Source organism: Montipora foliosa, chromosome 7, assembly GCF_036669935.1.
Source record: "Montipora foliosa isolate CH-2021 chromosome 7, ASM3666993v2, whole genome shotgun sequence".
Taxonomy (NCBI): domain Eukaryota; kingdom Metazoa; phylum Cnidaria; class Anthozoa; order Scleractinia; family Acroporidae; genus Montipora; species Montipora foliosa.
In genome coordinates this window covers 3476362-3495931 of record NC_090875.1, presented here as the reverse complement: position 1 = coordinate 3495931, position 19570 = coordinate 3476362, and the positions used below count along the sequence as shown (strand labels likewise).

The 19570-nt window shown below is 39.4% G+C and overlaps 1 protein-coding gene across 1 annotated transcript in view; it reads right to left on the bottom strand.

Annotated features, from left to right (window-relative positions):
* LOC138010731 (uncharacterized) overlaps positions 1–1910 on the bottom strand; it is a 35701-nt gene extending 33791 nt beyond the window's left edge. The window contains exons 1-3 of the mRNA XM_068857702.1: positions 1519–1910; positions 1289–1369; positions 756–789 (exon numbers count right to left, since the gene is read on the bottom strand). The gene's annotated coding sequence lies outside the window, so the exon portion shown is untranslated. The remainder of the gene's footprint in view (positions 1–755; positions 790–1288; positions 1370–1518) is intronic.
* Between the last annotated feature and the right edge of the window lie 17660 nt (positions 1911–19570).

Below are 19570 nucleotides of genomic sequence, written 5' to 3'. Positions count from 1 at the left end.
TTAATATGCGCTTGATAACAACATTTTTTTTTTCCTCAATCTGTAAAATCTCTTATCCTATTTTTAATCTAATTTTTTCGTCCAGCCCCCCCTTTTCCTTCATTTTTTTCCGGCTGGCCCCCCCTTTCAAGCCAATTTTTTTTTAGTGGTTAGGGTTAGGGTTACAACATATAAAATATTTACTCCTTAATTGCACTAAATTTCTCAATAAACATTAACTCTTTGTAATAAATCCTTACTGAAACCTTGAATAAATTTATATACAGTTTTCATTAAGTTAAATTCAGTACAATATAGTGTAAATGACAAACATGGACCTGTACATGTATTATTACATCTGTTGAAAAGTAGGCTCTTAAGAATTTAAAATAACTTCATGGTTGATCAGCTTCCAATGGCCGTCAACAGCTATGAAGACTTAAAGTAATTATCGGTTGTAAGGGTATGAAAGGAAAATCAAGGTGGTCATTTACACCCGTTATACGAAAGAGTCGAAATAAATTTGTTGACTGCCACCCTCTTTTTAGCAGCCTCAGGCTGATGTTTCTCTAACAATGTCTGACAAAAAAGATAAACATTACTGGCCTTAGCTGGGTATGAAATGATAAAAACAAAAAAGTATGCAATGACGAGGCCCAGAGAATTCGCAAGCAAGGTCCCTGCACCTAACGTGAGGACCTCAACTCCTTCCACAGCCACACACAGTTGATTGAGACACCAAAATTCCCCAGAGCCAACTATTCTGGGGAACCTACTTTCTTCTATAGCTTTATAAAATGAATCCTCTTCCTGCAAAAACAGACAAAATGTATTGAGACCTTGAATTGCCAATGACAGTAAAGTTGCAGGAACTTTTATTTTAATCATAATCATTAATCTTGGGGTTACATTGTGTCAACTACCAGTTCCAATGAGAAATAAAAGAGCACGTACTGGCTGCATGATAAACTGTACACACGAGTTGGCCATTTGGCAGTTCAGACAATAAATAATGTAGAAAACAAGCTTGCTCCATGGTCAGTATTTCCCAAAGACAATCATCTGTAGACAAGGTATAATTAACTCTTAAACTCTCCCATGGATGGGATAAGACAATTTAAACCTGCATGTGTAAGTTGAAAATAATATTTTTTTAATTACAAACAATGAATAATAATTGTATTAGGATTAGGAGACAAGAGAAATTAAGATTCAACCTAGTTTAAAATTTTTTTACCTGAATTTGATTTTTTCCTAAAACATGAACATGTAAATTCTACAGGGGAATTAAAAGTGAAAATTGTATTACCATGGAGATCTTTGGAGAGACTTCCTCCTTCTTCTTTCAGAAGCCTGGGCAATATTACCACAGCAGCAGCCTCTTCAATTCCTTGCAACAAAGAAAAATTTAATGCTTTAGATTAGAACATTTTGGTTAATGCAGTAATGAGTACAAGGAACTATTTCAGACAACAGCTTTGAGGATGGTTTATACAGTGACATAGGCATAAGCATAACGATGCTTGCACTGTTACTAACTTGTACAGTACCGCTCAAAGATAAGCGAACCATCAAACGCGTTGACAACGCGTTGGGAACGAAGAGCCAACGCGTTTGAAGAAAAAAAAAACGCGTTTGCGAACTAGTTTTTTTTCAACGCGTTTGTCCTTTGTTATTCAAGTTTGGCACCTTTGCATTGTGTTACAAGTTGGTATGTAAATTACGGCCACAAAGCGACTGCAATTTTAGCGATGGAAAGTGAACAAGTGTGATCAACTGACTATCATTCAATGGAAAGTTGGAAAAGAAATCTTCAGGAACGAAAAAAGATGCGCTTGTTTAATCGGCTAGAAGAAATCCGCGTTATTGATTTGTTTCTCCGAATTTCTTGTATCAGATAACACGAACACGCGCTTGATCGCGATCGCTGCACTAGCAAAATTATACTTCTACTGCCCCAAAAACTAAACACAATAAAATAATCTTAGAGCATTGGGTTTTTTTTATATAATGTTTCAATGAGAACACATATTAAGCGAAACTGCATCACGACCTTGATATAACATGCAGCTGCATATGCATCACGCAACAGATTCACGGACATTATAAAACTCTCAAATAACAATCGATCAACGATCGATATTCAGTCCAGACGAAAATTGTTTCTATGTGTTTTTCAGTAAGCTTTGATGGCTAGTTCGCCGCGTTGTTTCCTTTCAAACTGTCTTTCACTTGACCAGAGCGGTACTGACTACAGAGAGTAATCAGTCGAATATTTGCACATCTTTATATAGCCGCCTTATCTATTTTGAAATTTCGGTTTCTTATTTTTTGTTGACCTTTTGTGAAGTGGTGAATTAATTTTGTCTTCCAGAGATTATTACAAAGTTTCATGCTTTTATCAGAAAAGGGAGCAAAATAATAATACGTGCCGTCTGCGCTTGGGGTGAAAAGGTTGCGTGACAACGAATGAATTATTTATTCTTTTCCGCCCCGCGCACATTTACGTAAACAGCCTTTGCAATGAAGTCCATTTTAACAGAGCTTTTATTGGAGATCATTCTTACATCATCAAATGAAGAAATAGAACTATGAAGTTATTATCGATTAATAATCAGGGAACCTTAGCAATTTCGTCTTTTTAGCGGCGAAACTAAAAAGTCTTTTGAGCTTGTCGCATCGAATTTTCTCATCTCCGTGTTGAAACAGCGCAATGTGTAATTCGTTCGTGTATATCTAAAATGATTTTACTTTTGAAGCAAACTACCACTCCAAATGTCAACAAATTCATTGTCCCCGGTGCTTTTGGTTCATGTTGTTAAAAGCTTCAAGACAGTTGAAAAGCCATTCACATAATTTCGGCTGGCATTCTCGTGTTTACAATTGGATTGCTTGCCGGCGCGTTATATCATGGATTTTCATTACGCTTGTCATAGAATCATTTTTGGTCGCTTCAAATTTTATTTTGTAATTTCAGTTTACATGACACGGCTGTGGGACGTGAAAAAATCCGAAAACACAAACCTTTTTGTTTTTATGAGGCCGCAACGCGAACTTTGTATAGCCAGACGAGACTGTGTTTTATTTTGTGACATTACTTTTCGAACGCATCATTGAACCTTTTGTGATGCAAATACTTCGGAAAGTTAATGACTTTGGTCAACGCGTTTGCGTTTGCGTTAAAAAAAAACGCAAACGCGTTGAAAGCCAAACGCAAACGCGTTGAAGACTAGTTTGAAACGCGTTTGATGGTTCGCTTATCTTTAAGCGGTACTGTACTTATGCTTATGTCAGGGCTTAAAATAATTTCCAGGCTAGGGCCGGTTAGGTTGTCCGGACCCGATTCTGTCCAGACAAATGCACATTACGTCAACGGTACCCCAGCCTTTAAACAAAGGCATCAATATTTTAGTGTTAAGTACCAGAGTATTCAGAGACATCAATAATTTGGTGTTAGGTACCAGAGCATCCAGGGAAACAGGTTTGCAAATCTTATCATGTGTCTACAGTTCATGTCATAAACAAATGCACCAACTTACAGTACATGTACCTACAAATAAAGGGGTCGATATGAACAGAATTTTAAAATTGACATCCAAGGCTTAAGAGAAGTTATATTCAGTAAATTCATCATAAAGTTTGGAGCATCATTGCAAAATGTGCAAGAGATCATGACATGGCTTTCATTGTCATAATTCACTGTGCAAATTTTTAGGAGTCTTGAATATGGTGTATCTCCCTGTTTCAATGTGAAGTCGCTGATTCCCAAGGGAAAATTTATTTACAGTATATAGCAGACCTGTGAAAGCTTTTTTGTTTGAGTGCAGGAGTGGCAGCTGGGGCTTATTAGAATTGAGGATATACACTGTATTAATTATTTTTCATTAACATGGGCAGGGGCTTCATAAAGGGCCGGGCTTCAGGCAAATTGGCTGGCTGTAAACAAAGTTTTGCTCACTGCCATGAACACATGAAGGTACCTTTCACTCAAAATCATCGACCTTGAATTATAAGCTAGTTCCTTATCACAGAATTGTCACCCACGAAACCTGACATTCTTAGAGGGAATGCTTGGCTTTATGGCCAAATGCATGCAAATAATCTGGTTGTTACAATTTAACAGGTAACGGCGTTAACTTTTGGCCTTGAACAGACCCATAGCCTCTGACGGAAAACAGCCAGTTTCGCCCCCTGCCGACGGTTTTGCCCCGTTCGCGTTCGCCAGCAACAAGTATTGCATGGAAAGGAAATATTTTTAAAAGTTGTAAACTTTTGAATTCAGTTTAGCCTCAAGTCGAAAGTGAATTAAATGGACAGTGAGATATCTTGATTTCAATAGTGAGCATCTCCCATGCAAGCAGAGGTTTCTTTCTGGCAAGTCTTTCAGCATGTACGACGTTGTTCGCTTATGTTGTATTTCGCACAGTCGGCTCGTTTACCTCCCCGAGAGAAAGTTTCTCTCAAGGAAGTAAGCTGAAATAAGCCGACTACGCAAAATACAAATAGAAGCGAACGACTCCGTAGATGCTAAAACACCTCCCATACAGAAACCTCTGCTAGCAGGGTAGTGAGCATCAAACTCACCTCCTCCTGTTCCAGCCTCGAAAGTGACTCTTCTTTACGTTTGACTTCAAAAGAAAGCTTCTAAACTCACTGTCCATCATCTAGAATTGACTTAACGCAAGCAATAGGCCTTTAAGTACCAAGAACTCAAAATCATTCTATTCAAGTGCTGAACAATAAGCTTAAGTCCTACATGTAACCTTTTCATTAACTTCACAATCGAAACGACATGCATGCTTATAATTAACCTTAACTGCTTTCGTTAAGCTTATCTTACATTTCATGTAGCTTTTGTAGGATTAATAGAGATTTCGACAGAAAAAGAGTTTGCATATTGTATAACGTACCATATGAGAGTAAAAATAACTCTCCTCCTGAAGTAAAGGTTACTCCAAAACAGTGAGTTATACCAACTCCACTGAGAGTGTTAAAATAACACCCACTTGCCTTCCACCGATGTGTCCGGCGTTCGATTCCCGGACCCGCTGTCATACCTGGATTGAGTTTGTTGGTTCTCCAATCTGTTCCAATACGTTTTTCCCTTGTTTCTCTGGTTTACCCTCTCACCAAAAACCAACATTTGAATTTGTTCTGTTGTGATTAAATTTGATTTGTGCATGACCCCACAAGCTATTCAGCTTGAAACGTTATCGTGTGAAAAAAAAGGTTATTATGTATTATTTTATAAATGCCTAGATTAGCAGTTTCTATTTGCGGTTAAGATCCACTGGAAAACTCGAAAATTTACATACTATGTAAATAATATGTAAATAACATGTAAATCCATGAAAATTTACTGTAAAAGATAATTTACATGGTTTTTGGACTTTTACATGTCTTCAATAATCATGTAAATATCATGTAAATTTTTCGATTTGAACACGTAAATGTGAGACAAGATGCTGTAAATTCTGAAGACAAAACTTAGGGAGATCATGTAAATAACATGTAAATTGGAGGAAGAGGACACAGTTAAGTTCCTGTAAATAACATGTAAATCAAAAAAGGGAGACTGTCAAGATCCCGTAAATAACATGTAAATCGTAAAAGGGAGACTGTCAAGATCGTGTAAATAACATGTAAAACGAAAAAGGGACACTGTCCAGATCCTGTAAATAACATGGAAATGGAAAAAGGGAGACTGTCAAGATCATGTAAATAACATGGAAATCGAAAAAGGAAGACTGTCAAGATCCTGTAAATATGATGTAAATTGAAAAAGTGGGACTGTCAAGATCCTGTAAATAACATGTAAATTGAAAAAAGGAGACTGTCAAGATCCTGTAAATAACATGGAAATGGAAAAAGGGAGACTGTCAAGATCCTGTAAATAACATGGAAATGGAAAAAGGGAGACTGTCAAGATCCTGTAAATATGATGTAAATTGAACAAAGGAGACTGTCAAGATCGTGTAAATAACATGTAAAACGAAAAAGAGAGACTGTCAAGATCGTGTAAATAACATGTAAAACGAAAAAGAGAGACTGTCAAGATCCTGTAAATATGATGTAAATTGAACAAGGGAGACTGTCAAGATCGTGTAAATAACATGTAAAACGAAAAAGAGAGACTGTCAAGATCCTGTAAATAACATGTAAAACGAAAACGAGAGACTGTCAAGATCGTGTAAATAACATGTAAAACGAAAAAGGGAGACTGTCAAGATCGTGTAAATAACATGTAAAACGAAAAAGAGAGACTGTCAAGATCCTGTAAATAACATGTAAAACGAAAAAGAGAGACTGTCAAGATCGTGTAAATAACATGTAAAACGAAAAAGGGAGACTGTCAAGATCGTGTAAATAACATGTAAAACGAAAAAGGGAGACTGTCAAGATCGTGTAAATAACATGTAAAACGAAAAAGAGAGACTGTCAAGATCCTGTAAATAACATGGATCATTGCTGACTTCTGGGGACAGCTCTCGAAAACGAGTACAACGAGCACGTCAAAAACATCGAGGACGATATCGTTAAAATCCAGTACAACGAGCACGTCAAAAAGGACGAGCACGTTATCGTCAAAATCGAGTACAACGAGCACGTCAAAAATAACGAAGACGTTATCGTTCAAATCGAGTACAACGAGCACCTTAAAATAAACGTCCTCGTTCTATCGATTCAATCGTACAACAAGCTGGTTGTCACGATCTTTCGAAACATCGCGCTCGTTGTCAATAACGCACTCGTTTTCATCGTTTCTTTTCATATCGTTAACGATCTACGATAGTGACGATTTCCAAAGACCAACAACATCGTGTCGATCGTGTTGATCGTCAGATCGTGTCGGAGATTGTGTTGATCGAGGATCGTAGTATCCTCGCAAAAAATCGGTGATTTGGTATTTATTATTTTCTGAATTATCTGCTAAAATTGTTTCTAGGAGGCCCCAAGTTATCAGAATCTAAATTTGCATCCAATACTTAAAACACCTTCTCTATTACTTGTTTGGTGACAATTCAGGTATAAAAAAGTCTCAGATTGTAGCATGCAGTATGTATGTGTATTCATAAGCAAAACTAATGAAAGGGACGAGGGACGAAAGTTACAGGTAAGAATATAGAAAGAGCAACTTTACATTAGTAACCCTGCAAAGTTTCAGCGTATTAGGTGTTATATCAGCTGAAAGTTGAAAAATGAAAAATTTACAGTTGTGTGTATTACTAGGGAAATTGGCCATACCCCTAAGCATGAAAACATCTGCACATTTGTAATGTTTCAACTTACATTTTCTCAGCTGTTATTACACCTGATGTGCCGAAATTTTGCAGGGGTACTAAAGTAAAGGTGCTCTTTTATCAGTTTTTAATTTAAATTTAAATATCCGCCGCCATTTTAGGAGTCGGCAAGACGACGTGATGAAAAAAATATGAACTGCAACTAGAACTAGAAAAATACTAGAAGAGCGTCTAATTTTGCGGCTGCGGCTGAAAGTTATGTTTCACCTTTGTGATTTTAGCCTAAAACCTCTTATTTAAAGCTGTGTGGTTTTATAAGTTCGAGTACTCAGTTTTCATGCAATATGAAAGCCACATTGCTAACGTTAAAAGAAATTTCTTTACTTATTTGGGTCAATATATTTTCTTCTTGTACTACAGTTTTACATTGCTTTTTCCTTTATTTGTGCTAGTCACAAAAGCGAAAAGAAAATGGGCAAAATAAAGGCGTTCCTAACTAACACTTCTTTATTTAAGTGCTAATTAGACTCACACGCCTCGTTTGAATGAATCAAATACAAGAGAAATGTTGCTTGAGAGCGAGGCTGGTGAGTCCAATTGGCACCTGACTTTTTTTGTTTCTCTACAATAACAATTAAGAAGATGTAGCAACCTTTCGTCTTTGTTGTCTAATGCCAAGGCAAAATCCTATTTCGATCTACATTAAACTGGGGAGTTGTTGTAATATCGTGAAAGAACTTGAAGAAAATTGTTAAAAACATCGTTCTCTGCTCTCCAATCTCGCCACATATGCTCATTGAGAAATGATTGCAAATCGTAGTGCCTTACGCCCTTTCTCATTTTTGCTTTGTATTTCAATCTGGCCCAAGCTGATTCAACTTCTTGTGTATGCACGCCAGTGACAGGATCCACAAAATTAGCGGCATGCACCACAACCCGGTGGGTTTGAACGTTTGGTGCATGAGCTGGCATGTTGAAGTATGCCCCCCAGTCATCACTGTGGACTTCTGTACCAGGCAGCAAAACCCTCTGCAAGATGGGCATCAACGTAGCTCGATCTCTACGATCGACAACCTCGAAATACCCTCGCGCTGGGGAGTAGGCAGTGGAAATCACGCCAAAAACCCAGTTCTCTCTTATGGGTCTTCTTCCTCGGTTTGCCTGAAAATACAGAAATAAATTATTTATTAATATAATAAGGAATCTTGCTTGAATGTATCCTCTCTCTTCCACAATGTTAGGAGTGGGTTGTATGCCACTTTATATCCCTGCGTTCATAAACCGAAAAAACTGGCATTTGCTAACCCAATTGTATTCTAAAGCTTTAATAATCTGTATTTTATGTTCTGAGACAACCACTAGTGGAGTTTTTTCCTAAACACAGTATGCTGCTTAGTAATATCACTACTGAGATTTCCATCACTTCATGTTTAAAAAATAGGCCATCCCCTTTATCGACCCAAGCTTTTGGCCTTAAAACAAAAACAAACCAACGACATAGTTAAAGCACTTTCATGTCGCATAGGATTTTCGGTGGTTGATCCTTTAATTCCCCCATGTTGTCTTAAAGTTGTGAACAACATCATCCAACTTGTCCACCGTATTGATTTTGGGTTCACGTCTTGTAGTTTTCCAGGCTCCACAGCAATGATGCTACGGAACCAGGCCTCCGATTTCGAGACTACTTGTGAATTTTTTTTTCGATTTCTTAATTTTTTTCAATCCGACCGACCTACCCAATATCAGAAAACGCAATCGACGCTAAACGAAAAGAAAAAGGGGATGGCCTTACTGACAACGATCTCCTTGACTTTAGAAACAATGTTCCCAGTAGACATCTATTGTTTAAAGACATGTGTAGAAATGTGTTGTTTTCTACGCTTCTTTACCAATCTCTATACATCATAAAATATCACCTTTGGTTTGTGGTTGAATTTGCTTTCGTCCACTTTTGCTACGAAAGGAGCCCCGAAAGGAACAATCGGGCGCTGCTGGAGATCCCATGAAACAACATCTCTTGCTGATTGACACATCCTCGATATTTGACTGGGATTAATCTCCAGCATGCGTGCTGCGTTAGCTTGCTTCTCGTCACTTGACCATAAGTAAAGAAAGATCAAGATTTTTCCCATCGGTAATCTCGGGAAATCCGCGAACATGGAATTGCACCTTAGACTTCTTCTCTTCCTGCATCCGCTACACCGCCTAGAAAATAAACGTTTTTGCGAGGTATCTGTTAAAAAAGGAGTACCCAGGCTAATTCATGATCATGTTAACGTTTTGCTGTTTTGCTTTAGTATTTCAATTTAGAGCGCAGTTTAAACTCTCGCCAGTTATGGGAGGAACGGAAAGCAAAAACCTCAAGTATTAAACCCAACAGTTCTGAAAAATCCATTCCCAGACTATTCCAGGTCAACGTTTGGCTTCTATGTTGGTGGCTCCTCCTCCTCCTGTAATGAAATGTTTTAAAGTTCATATAGGATTTCATAGAGTCAACAGCAACTGTGGAATTGCACACATTTCAGGTATCCTACTGATGAACAGTTGCAGCATTCAGATATTCACTGACGTTGGGAGCTGGGCATTTTTGAGTTTTAATTGTCCCGTGATGAATGAATCAATGAATCAATGATAAAATTGCTCTCATAACTGCGCAGATCATAGCTTCATTTGATAAATCTACCTATCATGATGTTTTTTTCTTGAATCAATCGTCCGCACTATTTCGTTGCGTTTTGTTTAATTTATTTCCTTCAACTTTTTAATATATCAATTATACTTCGGAATAGGCCTCTCGAGTTACTTTAATTAGCTATGGCTAAGGTTTAACCAGAACACTTACCACTGATAGCCATCGACGTGATCGCCATTCCGGGCAGTAAGAACCATGTCTTGGTTGCAATCTCCACAACGCAACGGGTTTGGTAGCAACCCTCGCCTCTGCAACCAAGTTATCATCTCTCTCACCTCGCCGTTTGCCAGTGCTGTAATTTGAAGTAAATTCATCTCCTTTGAATACTAATAGATTTTCGAAATGATGCTCGTTGCACCACTTCCCTCAAATTGTCGTTGTATAGGAGAGAAGGTGATGCACTGGCTATTGTCAAACGGCTGGGCTGTCCCTGTCAACTCTGACACCTTTGATTATCACACGTGTGATCGTTTGCGATTAATTATCACGGCGAACAGCAAAAAAAAAAAAAAAAGGAACGAACTCCAAAAACATCTCACCAACGTTGCTTTTTGCAATGAAAGAGTTGAATCAGGCTTCGGGTTGAGATGGTTTGACACTGAACTATTTCAAGAGCCGTTGAATTGAGCTCTTCTCAAATTCAATTTCCAATTAAGCAGACGCTTCCGCTCCCTTAATGTGCAGGAGCAAATTTACCCGAGTAAACGTGGGAATTAAGTTCTCACACATGACACTTTTCGTAAAGGAGAAACACTGGAAAGAAAATTTATTCTATGTTTTATTCGAGAACTAAATGTGGCCATTTTGCTAGCCTGTTCCAGGCTCTCAGATAGTCGAGGAAACGAAAAGAACTCTCGACTATCTGAGAGCCTGGAACAGGCTACCATTTTGCTGAAAAGACTCACGAAGAAACAATACCAGAATACATTTTTAGGCAGCGTTTACCCGACACGGTTGGAATTGTTTACACGGAAGCGTTTTCGCCAGAAAATCCGAGTCGTTATTGTATAAGCGAGCCGGCTGCACTACACTGTTCGAACTGAACCATGCAAATTAAGCGCCAAAATATTAAACGTATTCAAATCGAGGCGGTTTGGCTGTTTACACTACAGATGAAACCGTATCGTTTTGAAAACGCTTCACATTTCGCAGCGGATTCAAATCGACACGGTTTCCGTAATTATTTCTATCGGTGTTTTGTAAACAGAAGGTGTAACCGCATCGAAAACGATAAGGTTACAAATGAAAACTTGTAAACGCAGCCTCTACATGAATACATCCGTTTGGAGTTTTTAACATGTTGTGATTAACTCTTGCATAGCGAGATTTAGTAGAAAAACCGAGCCCGTTTACCCTTGTCCGTTTACTTCGAACATCTATATATTAATTTCATGGAGGTGAATATATTATACCCGAGTGGTCATATGAAGAAAGAAAATTATTTCTAACAAATGGATTGAATTGAAGGACGAATGAGCGACAACCTGGGATCAAACAAGGATATGTAATAAGAAACATTGGCACTGTCTTTCACCTAAAGGCATTTGAAGGGTGAATACTGAGACTATTCTTTTTCCTTTCTTGTCCTCGGAATGAAATCTCCTTTAAATAATTTGACAGATACAAAGTAACCTGCGCATGTGCTGTTATTTTTGGACGATTCAGTGTTTACCACAATGATAGAAGACTAGCATGGGTTTCCAATAAATACATCATTAGTTGACTTCCGCACGTAAGATCGGCGAGAGGCCTCTTCGGAGGGTTCCAAGGTTTGCATCAATTGCGCGGCAGCGTTCAATGGGTTTGGGCCCGGTGCAATTCCTCCCATGCAACTGATCCTAGGGGCATTCCGCTCTCAAGCTTTGCGAATTGGTGAGTTGCGCCACCACGTAGGTCGGTGAGAAGTTGTGAACGTTCCGGTTTTTTTTTTCGGCAAAGATGTACTCCTCGATCTATTACAATAGACCTTTTTGTCGCTAATTAATTTGATTTGAGAGAAATGTATGGGATGCTCAGGGGGCAACTTTATTTAATCCTCTCATTGGGGTTTTCGGAATTTAAATGCAGCTTATTAATTTTAAAAAATACATTTATAAAAAAAATACGGAATTGAAAATGACACGGTATAATTAAAATATCTATAATTAAATTAAAATTATATTAATTTTCCTTTAAATTTTCTTTTCATAACCACTTTAAACCTAGAAAAAGAGCCAATGCACCTAACGCTCCCTAAATTAGAATGCCTTTGTCCCGAGAATCCCATGATAGCTATCCAAATGAACGGAATTCAAAATGACAGCCACATTAGTAAGCCCTTTAAATGCATGGTTCCCCCCAATTTTCTTTTTGGATACCAAGAGTAGTTAATAAGATCTACTTTCTCCGGATAGTTTTAAACCGCGCAAAAATATCCCTGTATTAGTAAGCATTGGCGATAGGAAATCTGAGTATCTGGAGATGCACTGAACGTATACGCAATAACAATAGTAGGCACCGTCCTTAAGGCCCTGCTTACAAGGAGGGAGGTTAACCCTACTGCTCGAATTACCCTAGTAGAAGGGTCAAAGATAGCCTGGGTTTACTTGCAAAATTTGACAGGTAAGGTTATCCTATCACCCGCCACAACTATCCGCGGTCCATGATGATCCTTTGTTGTCAACATTTACAGGGTCTGGAAACCAGCAAGAATTTGTCCCGGGTAGTCGAGTTATCACTAGCAGAGGGTTTACAAGCAAAGGCTGTTATGTTTACCCTGGCGCAAGGGTAACCCTTGTGCTCAGATAGGGGTTAGCCTAGCACTGGCACTGGCACTGGCACTGGGTAACCCTCTCTCCTTGTAAACAGGGCTTAAGGCGAGTACCCTATTAAAAACACCTCACCATTATTCTACATAATAAATGCAAGGTCTCCATGTTTGACATTGTGGCGTGAACCGGTTAGTAGTAAATAGAACTAACCTTTTACACAGAACAATAATTTAAACTAGTCTTTGTCTGATTTTTTTTCCAAATTTGTTTTTTTACTGTCTCTGATAGACCAGAAGTTCGGACCAAGGTATTTAACGAAACGTAAAGGGCGCGTTCGGGAGGGAGAACACGCATCGGGTATGCGAATTTCGAGGGTATGCGAATTTGTAAAGATTTCGCGGGTATGCGAATTTCTAAAGATTTCGAGACGGACAGTAAGGATTGAAAATTGTCTTTAACGTAGCCATCTTTGGCATTCTCACTCAACCAACCAAGCCTATCATTAATGCCCGCATTGGCGGCTGCGGTGGCTCCTCCGGCCCTGAGACTGTGAAGACTTATACAGGAAACGTCTGTTATGTCCTTAAAAGCGTCTTTAACGATCTCCCGGGCTCTGCTGTAGCTCAAGCCTTGGCGCCGGACCTTGGAGGTGGATCTAGAGGACGATAAAGCTCTAAACAACGGCAAATCCTCACCAAGATCAATTTTTGCGCCCGCAATGTATTGTTCCAACGCCTTTACGGGGCACGTGCCTTGATTCGACCGCGCGATTGCAACCCACGCTCCGTCACGAAATTGGTCTGTCTTGGACGATTCTAAAAATATAGACACATAGGTAGGAAAAAAAAATTAAATTTAACAAGCTCTTATAGAGCATAACTCACTGAAACGAAAAAAGCCAGCATAACCTAAGAGACATAAGGCTACTATCCTCAAGTCGGACAAAGAGGGAGACTTATCTGAAATCTTGGAAGTTACAAGCGCTTTCAACATTTCGCTGGTGATGGGCTCTTTCTTTGCCTTCGGTTTTCCCAGAATTCTTTGGGACGCACTAACCATGGAAGAAACAATAGGATGGTCGGAGACCTTCGGCAAACCAGCCAAGCGTTGAGCCCAGTCGATACTGTAAACAGCATTAAGTACAGGAGAAGGAGAGTTGGCTTCAGAAATCAGGCATTGTAAGTAGGCCGCAACATGAAACGAATTGGCAGGCACGTGGCAAAAGCAGTTAGACGAAGCCCAAAGCTTCCAGCGCTTAAAACCAGCCAAATAAGTACGAATGGTGCCTTCCGCTTTCGAAGCAAGCACTGTTTCCTGAACGCGGCTAACCAATGGCTGCAGATGATTAGGGAATGCAGCAGAGAATTCGCACCACATCTCTGACTGGAACACATCTGTAAAAAGGAAAAAGAGAAAAGAAGCGACAAGCAAGCAAAAAACGACAAATCGAATAAAAATATAGAAACAAAGGCAAGCGAACAGCAATGAGAAGCGAGGGCAGCAACAACAAGTTCAAGGAGGAAACTGGCAAAATCACCTCTCCACAAAAATAGTTGCTTCCAGGCAAAATCTTACGTTTCTGGCACAGCTGCTTCCACCCCCATTAAAATCTCGGGCACATATGACCCATGGCACACGGGTGATAACAAACACCCCTATAAGAATCCCAGGGCAAAGATGGCCCCAGGTACATATGATCCCACTTGGCCGGAAAAGCCCATCCTTAAATATCTCGGGCACAGATGGTCCCACTTGGGTGAAAAAATCATCCCTAAGTATCTCGAGCATGGTCTGACTTAGGTGGAAAAAATCACCCTTAAATATCTCCGGCGCAGATGGACTCACTTGGGTGAAAAATCACCCCTAAATATCTTGGGCACAGATGGTCCCACTCGGGTGGAAAAATCACCCCCGAATAACTTGGACACAGAGGGTCCCACTTAGTGTAAATCACACCCGAGTTCTGGGCACAGATGGTCCCAATGTAGACGGGCGCAAAAAAGGCCCCGATATTAAGTAACTTATTATGCCTTCAAAACAAAAGAACAAGGCATGATCAAGAACTGAATCTGAAAAACAAGAGAATGTAAATATAAATATAGATATGTATAAATTTAACAAAAAAAACGAAGGGAAAAACAAACAAATAAAATAAAATAAAACTGAAAAATAAAAATAAAAGCGAGTCGCCTCCAGAGAACACCAAGAGGATGAATTAGCATACAAACACTCCTAATATACTCTCCCGAGAGTCCCTTGATGGTTCATACCGACGAGAGAATATTTTTCCGCTAATTTTCAAACCGCGGAAAAATTCGAATATCAATTGATCAATTACAGAAATGTAAATAATAAAAAGAACTGTGTTAGTGATGAGTATGTTCGTCGTTGTAGTGTAGTGGTGAAGACCCAGTGACACAGTACCACAGATCTGGAGGGTGCGAGTTCGAATACGGGTAAGTGCATAGTATAGTTCTTTGTTCCCTTTCTATATTGTAATCTTGAGACTGAATGAATATAGAAACCGATAAAATGATACCAAACAATTAAGATGTGTTGAGATGCGCAACACAGAGCTTGAAGACGGTAGGTATGGGTATTTTGAATCCTTTTTGGGGGTGTTTAAGCTAGGTAGAGTGCATAATTCAACCGAGCAAAATGCAGATCACGAATATAACCTAGGTAAAAACGGATTCAACCAGCGAATGGATTTTACCTATTGTTTCGTTTCTCCTAAACTTTCAGTACTTCAAATTTTACAAAGAATATGTGGAATTTACAATTCAAAGCGATATTCTTTACTTAAGGTAGACAGTGTCTCTAATGTGTGGAAAGTCAGTTGAATAAATAGACTGCTTCACAATCTCGCAGTTCTGTTAGATTATCCATTTATTATTATTATTATTATTATTATTATTATTACTATTATTATTACTATTATTATTATTATTATTATTATTATTAGTATTAGTATTGTTATTATCATTATAGTAGTAGTAGTAGTAGTAGTAGTAGTGGTAGTATGGAGTAGAATTATTATACTATAGAACTTTTTTATCTGGCGATGGACAAGGGGGCATCAAGCTGGCTTACAGTTCAAAGGGATGGATTTCAATCTTAGCAAGAGAGAGTTTAGAGACGCGAGCAAGCTAAGATATGATTGGGAAATCACCGACACACCTTCAGATTCCGTATGTAGAGTCTCACTTGGTGTTGTTCACGCGTTGGCGTGCTGGAGAGGTGGCTTTATCATCCAGCGCCAAACGAACTGCGTGATTTGGAGGCAGAGATGGTAAGCATGGTATGCAAAGACAACCAGGGAGACATCCTTCACTCTGAAGACAACCGGTAACGAAGAGGCAAGAGTATCAGTCTGGCTAGCTGCAAAGTCCAATGCAACTAAACTGAAACCCCTGGTGGTTTTTAAAGGAGCAAAGCGAGAAGTTTCAGTTTTGAAGTGGTTTACCAATATCGAGCACTTGTTGAAACTTCGGCAAACAGGTTGATAAAGTCTGGGTTGACTCTGTTTTTGGAGCATTTGCGCTGAAACGGAGGCTGTTAGCGTGGGGTTCCTACGAACGTCACATCGCGGATAGCATCACTGAGTCACTAGTCTCTAGTAATCTTGTCGTTTTACCTGGAGGTTGCACTAGATACATTGAGGCACCCGGGCCAGACGTCAGTTGGAATGAGCCTTTCAAGACCTGTTTATGAATGGCTGGCAGCAGTTATTTCACGAAGAGACGGCTGCTGATGATATGAGTGCACTCCCATGCAAGAATATCTATTTTGCAACGGATTATTGACGCCTGGGCCGAGCTATCCACCTACGCAATCCGCAATTCTTTCACAAGCTGTGCCCTAAACCTCTCTGTAGACGGTTCAGAAGAAGACAAAATTCATTCTTTTCAAGGAGGGACAACCTTGTAGTGATGGGAGAGCAATGCTCCGTTCCCGGTTAGACATCTTAAAGGAACCGGAGACAAATTCTTTCCAATCAAGCAACGATTCAGAAGTAGAAAAGGTGTGCCCTCCTACTGAAGAGCTGTTGGACTCAGATCAAGAAGGAGACAGCGAAATTGAAATTGATTAAACAGAAAGAAGAACAATTCAAAATATATTTATATATTTGATAACTGTTCAATATGCCGCGTTCTGAATTTGGTTGTCCAACAAGCGTCACCCTCGAGTAAGCGCCGAATCGGACACACAAAAAAATTAATAAGCGCCGCGGCGCCTGTTCGAGTTCGCAGGCTAGTAAATACGGGACTCATGGTGATTAAAGTTCTAGCCATTCTGCGCCTGCCTGCTAACGGTTCGCCCGTGAACGGTCGTCGAACTCTTCACTTCCGAATTGTACTCTTCATTCTATGAGATTTGTAGAGTCTGAACTCGAGTCGAGACTTATGTCCGTAATTGTTGTTATTCTTTTTCAATCAAACTGTTCATAAACAATGATTCTTAAACGATACTTATTTAATATTATTAGACAAGTTGTACTGCTATTCACATGCTTCAGCTCAAGTGCTGTTTTGTTATACTGAACATGTGTCCTGTTGACATATTTTTTTGCATTTTATTTAATTAGTGAACCAACCTAAGGAACATTTTGCAATTCATCCAATGAGATGCTAAATTGACTGTACGTGTACGCATTTGAAATCTGTTTTTTTTTTTTTTTTTTTTACATTTTGATTTTCCACCGTTTTAGCAAGCGTCGGTTTGTCTTTTCTGAAAAACAAATCCTTTCTTAATGATGATCTGGCAATGGAATCACTGTGTTACTCCGGGATGTTCAGGAAAGTTAGTTCCATAAATAGCTTGAACTTTTTAAATGATATTGGAGAATTATCAGGTACATTACGCAAAAACAGACAGGAACGACAAAGATAGCCGGAAAATAGGAAAGTGCAGGCAGTATGCCCTTAGATGTAAAGTTAAGTGGCCGAATAACACATGATTTTTTAAAATTTAGATGGCGTCACGATAGTATCCACTAGGCCGGGCCAAGACTTTAAGGGCCCGCTTTCGTACGCACAGCGCCATTTCAAAGATAGAATAGTACTTTAGCCAAGCGCTTTACGATTTTTACACCTGAATTAAAAAAAAAAAACCCGCCCCAGGCAGATCTCGGACTCTCAGTTGTATGCTTAATATTCGATCAGTTGAACTGATTTATCGCCCTTATTCGAGAAGACTAGAGAGTGTAACCATTTTCGAAAACATTTGCAGATGTCATTACAAAGGCAACACGTTCTCCTTGTTATTAAAGACCTAAGTGTTGGTCCGTCGGATTCGAAATCAAGGCCTCAAGCATGATAGCCCTGAGCCACCGGTGTGGGCCGCGGTCAATATCACTTTTATTCTTATTCTTATTGTTATCCATTGTTCTGATCAAGTGCTTGTAAGAATTAGAATCAATCTGCTGTATGAGTGTCCTTTACTTGACCTGTCTAATTACTGATTTGATGCCCATACTTAGAACTGTTTGATCCAAATGATCAATCGATTGGTTGAAAAAAGAACATTGGTTAATGATCAACTGGTCTGGTCGCCATTACCCATGCGCAAATGTGTCTTCAGTGTTTGCAATTGTCCCGATTTACTAGTGAACTTGCGAATGCTTTCGGATTTCATGCTAATTGGCGTGCGACGTGCTACTTTATATTGCAAATAAGTGTTCGTTGTATCATCTATTATTATGAATTTACCAAGGGAGTGGACGTTGTTCTTGGTCTGGTTGACGATCTACTGAATGAATGTGAATGTCGCATGTCAAGTCAAGATTACAGCGCTTGTGAGTCTCTCTCTCACACGTCTTCATAGTACACGCAATGGATGTAAACGTGTAGCCTGCACGCTCGATGTTACTGCTGAGAATCCAAGGGAATTGGAAACAATTTCAAAGATCAAATTCTCTTTCGGACACCTTACAGGGAGTGATTGATTGCTTCGAGAAGAAGTTGTACGAAATCGATATGTCTTCCTATGTGTCCTCTTGGCTTCCCGAATCTCTCGTTCTTAGAACTGGTGTAGTTGGAAGACCGCGATTGGTAGTGAATCTTGTACAAGTGGAATTTTTCTTCGCTCCTGGCGCTTTTCATGGACAAGAATTGCTTTTCACCCTTTGTATTTCAAGGTCTACGCTATGGAGACGCCTTAAAAACGCGGGGTACGATTTTAGCGCAGATAACCGCTTTACACAAATTGATGACAACAGTTTGAAACAAGAAATTTTTTTAATCAAGGAGAATTTTCCTACGTGTGGCGAGCGAATGGTAATTGGTTGTCTCAGAAGCAAGGGAAATTTTTGTCACTCGACATCGCGTGCGAGAGATACTTCGCGAGCAAGATCCTGTTTCTCTACTTCTCCGCTGGACATCAACTACTCTACGTAGGAAATACAGTGTTCCTGGTCCAAACGCTTTGTGGCACATCGACGGTCTTCACAAGCTAGTACGGTGGGGATTTGTTGTTCACGGGTGTATTGACGGGTATTCACGGATGATTCCTTACCTGAAGTGTGCAACCATAACAAAGCATTGACTGTTTTAGGTTATTTTATTGAGGCAACAAGAAAGTATGGTCTCCCTTCCCGTGTGCGTTCAGATAGAGGTGCAGAAAATGTAGAAGTTGCTAAGCACATGAACGCCACCAGAGGTTCTAACAGAAGATCACATCTTGTTGGATCTTCTGTTCACAACCAAAGAATTGAAAGGCTTCATAGGGACACCACTAGATGCTGTCTGTCAAGCTTTATTTCCATTTTTCACGAATTGGAAGAGGAAGAGTGCCTTGATGCATCCAATGAGACTGACCTGTTCTGCCTTCACTATGTTTTCTTGCCACGAATAAACCGGGCATTAGAGGAGTTTTAGATGGGGGTGGAATTTCCATTCTCTAAGAAC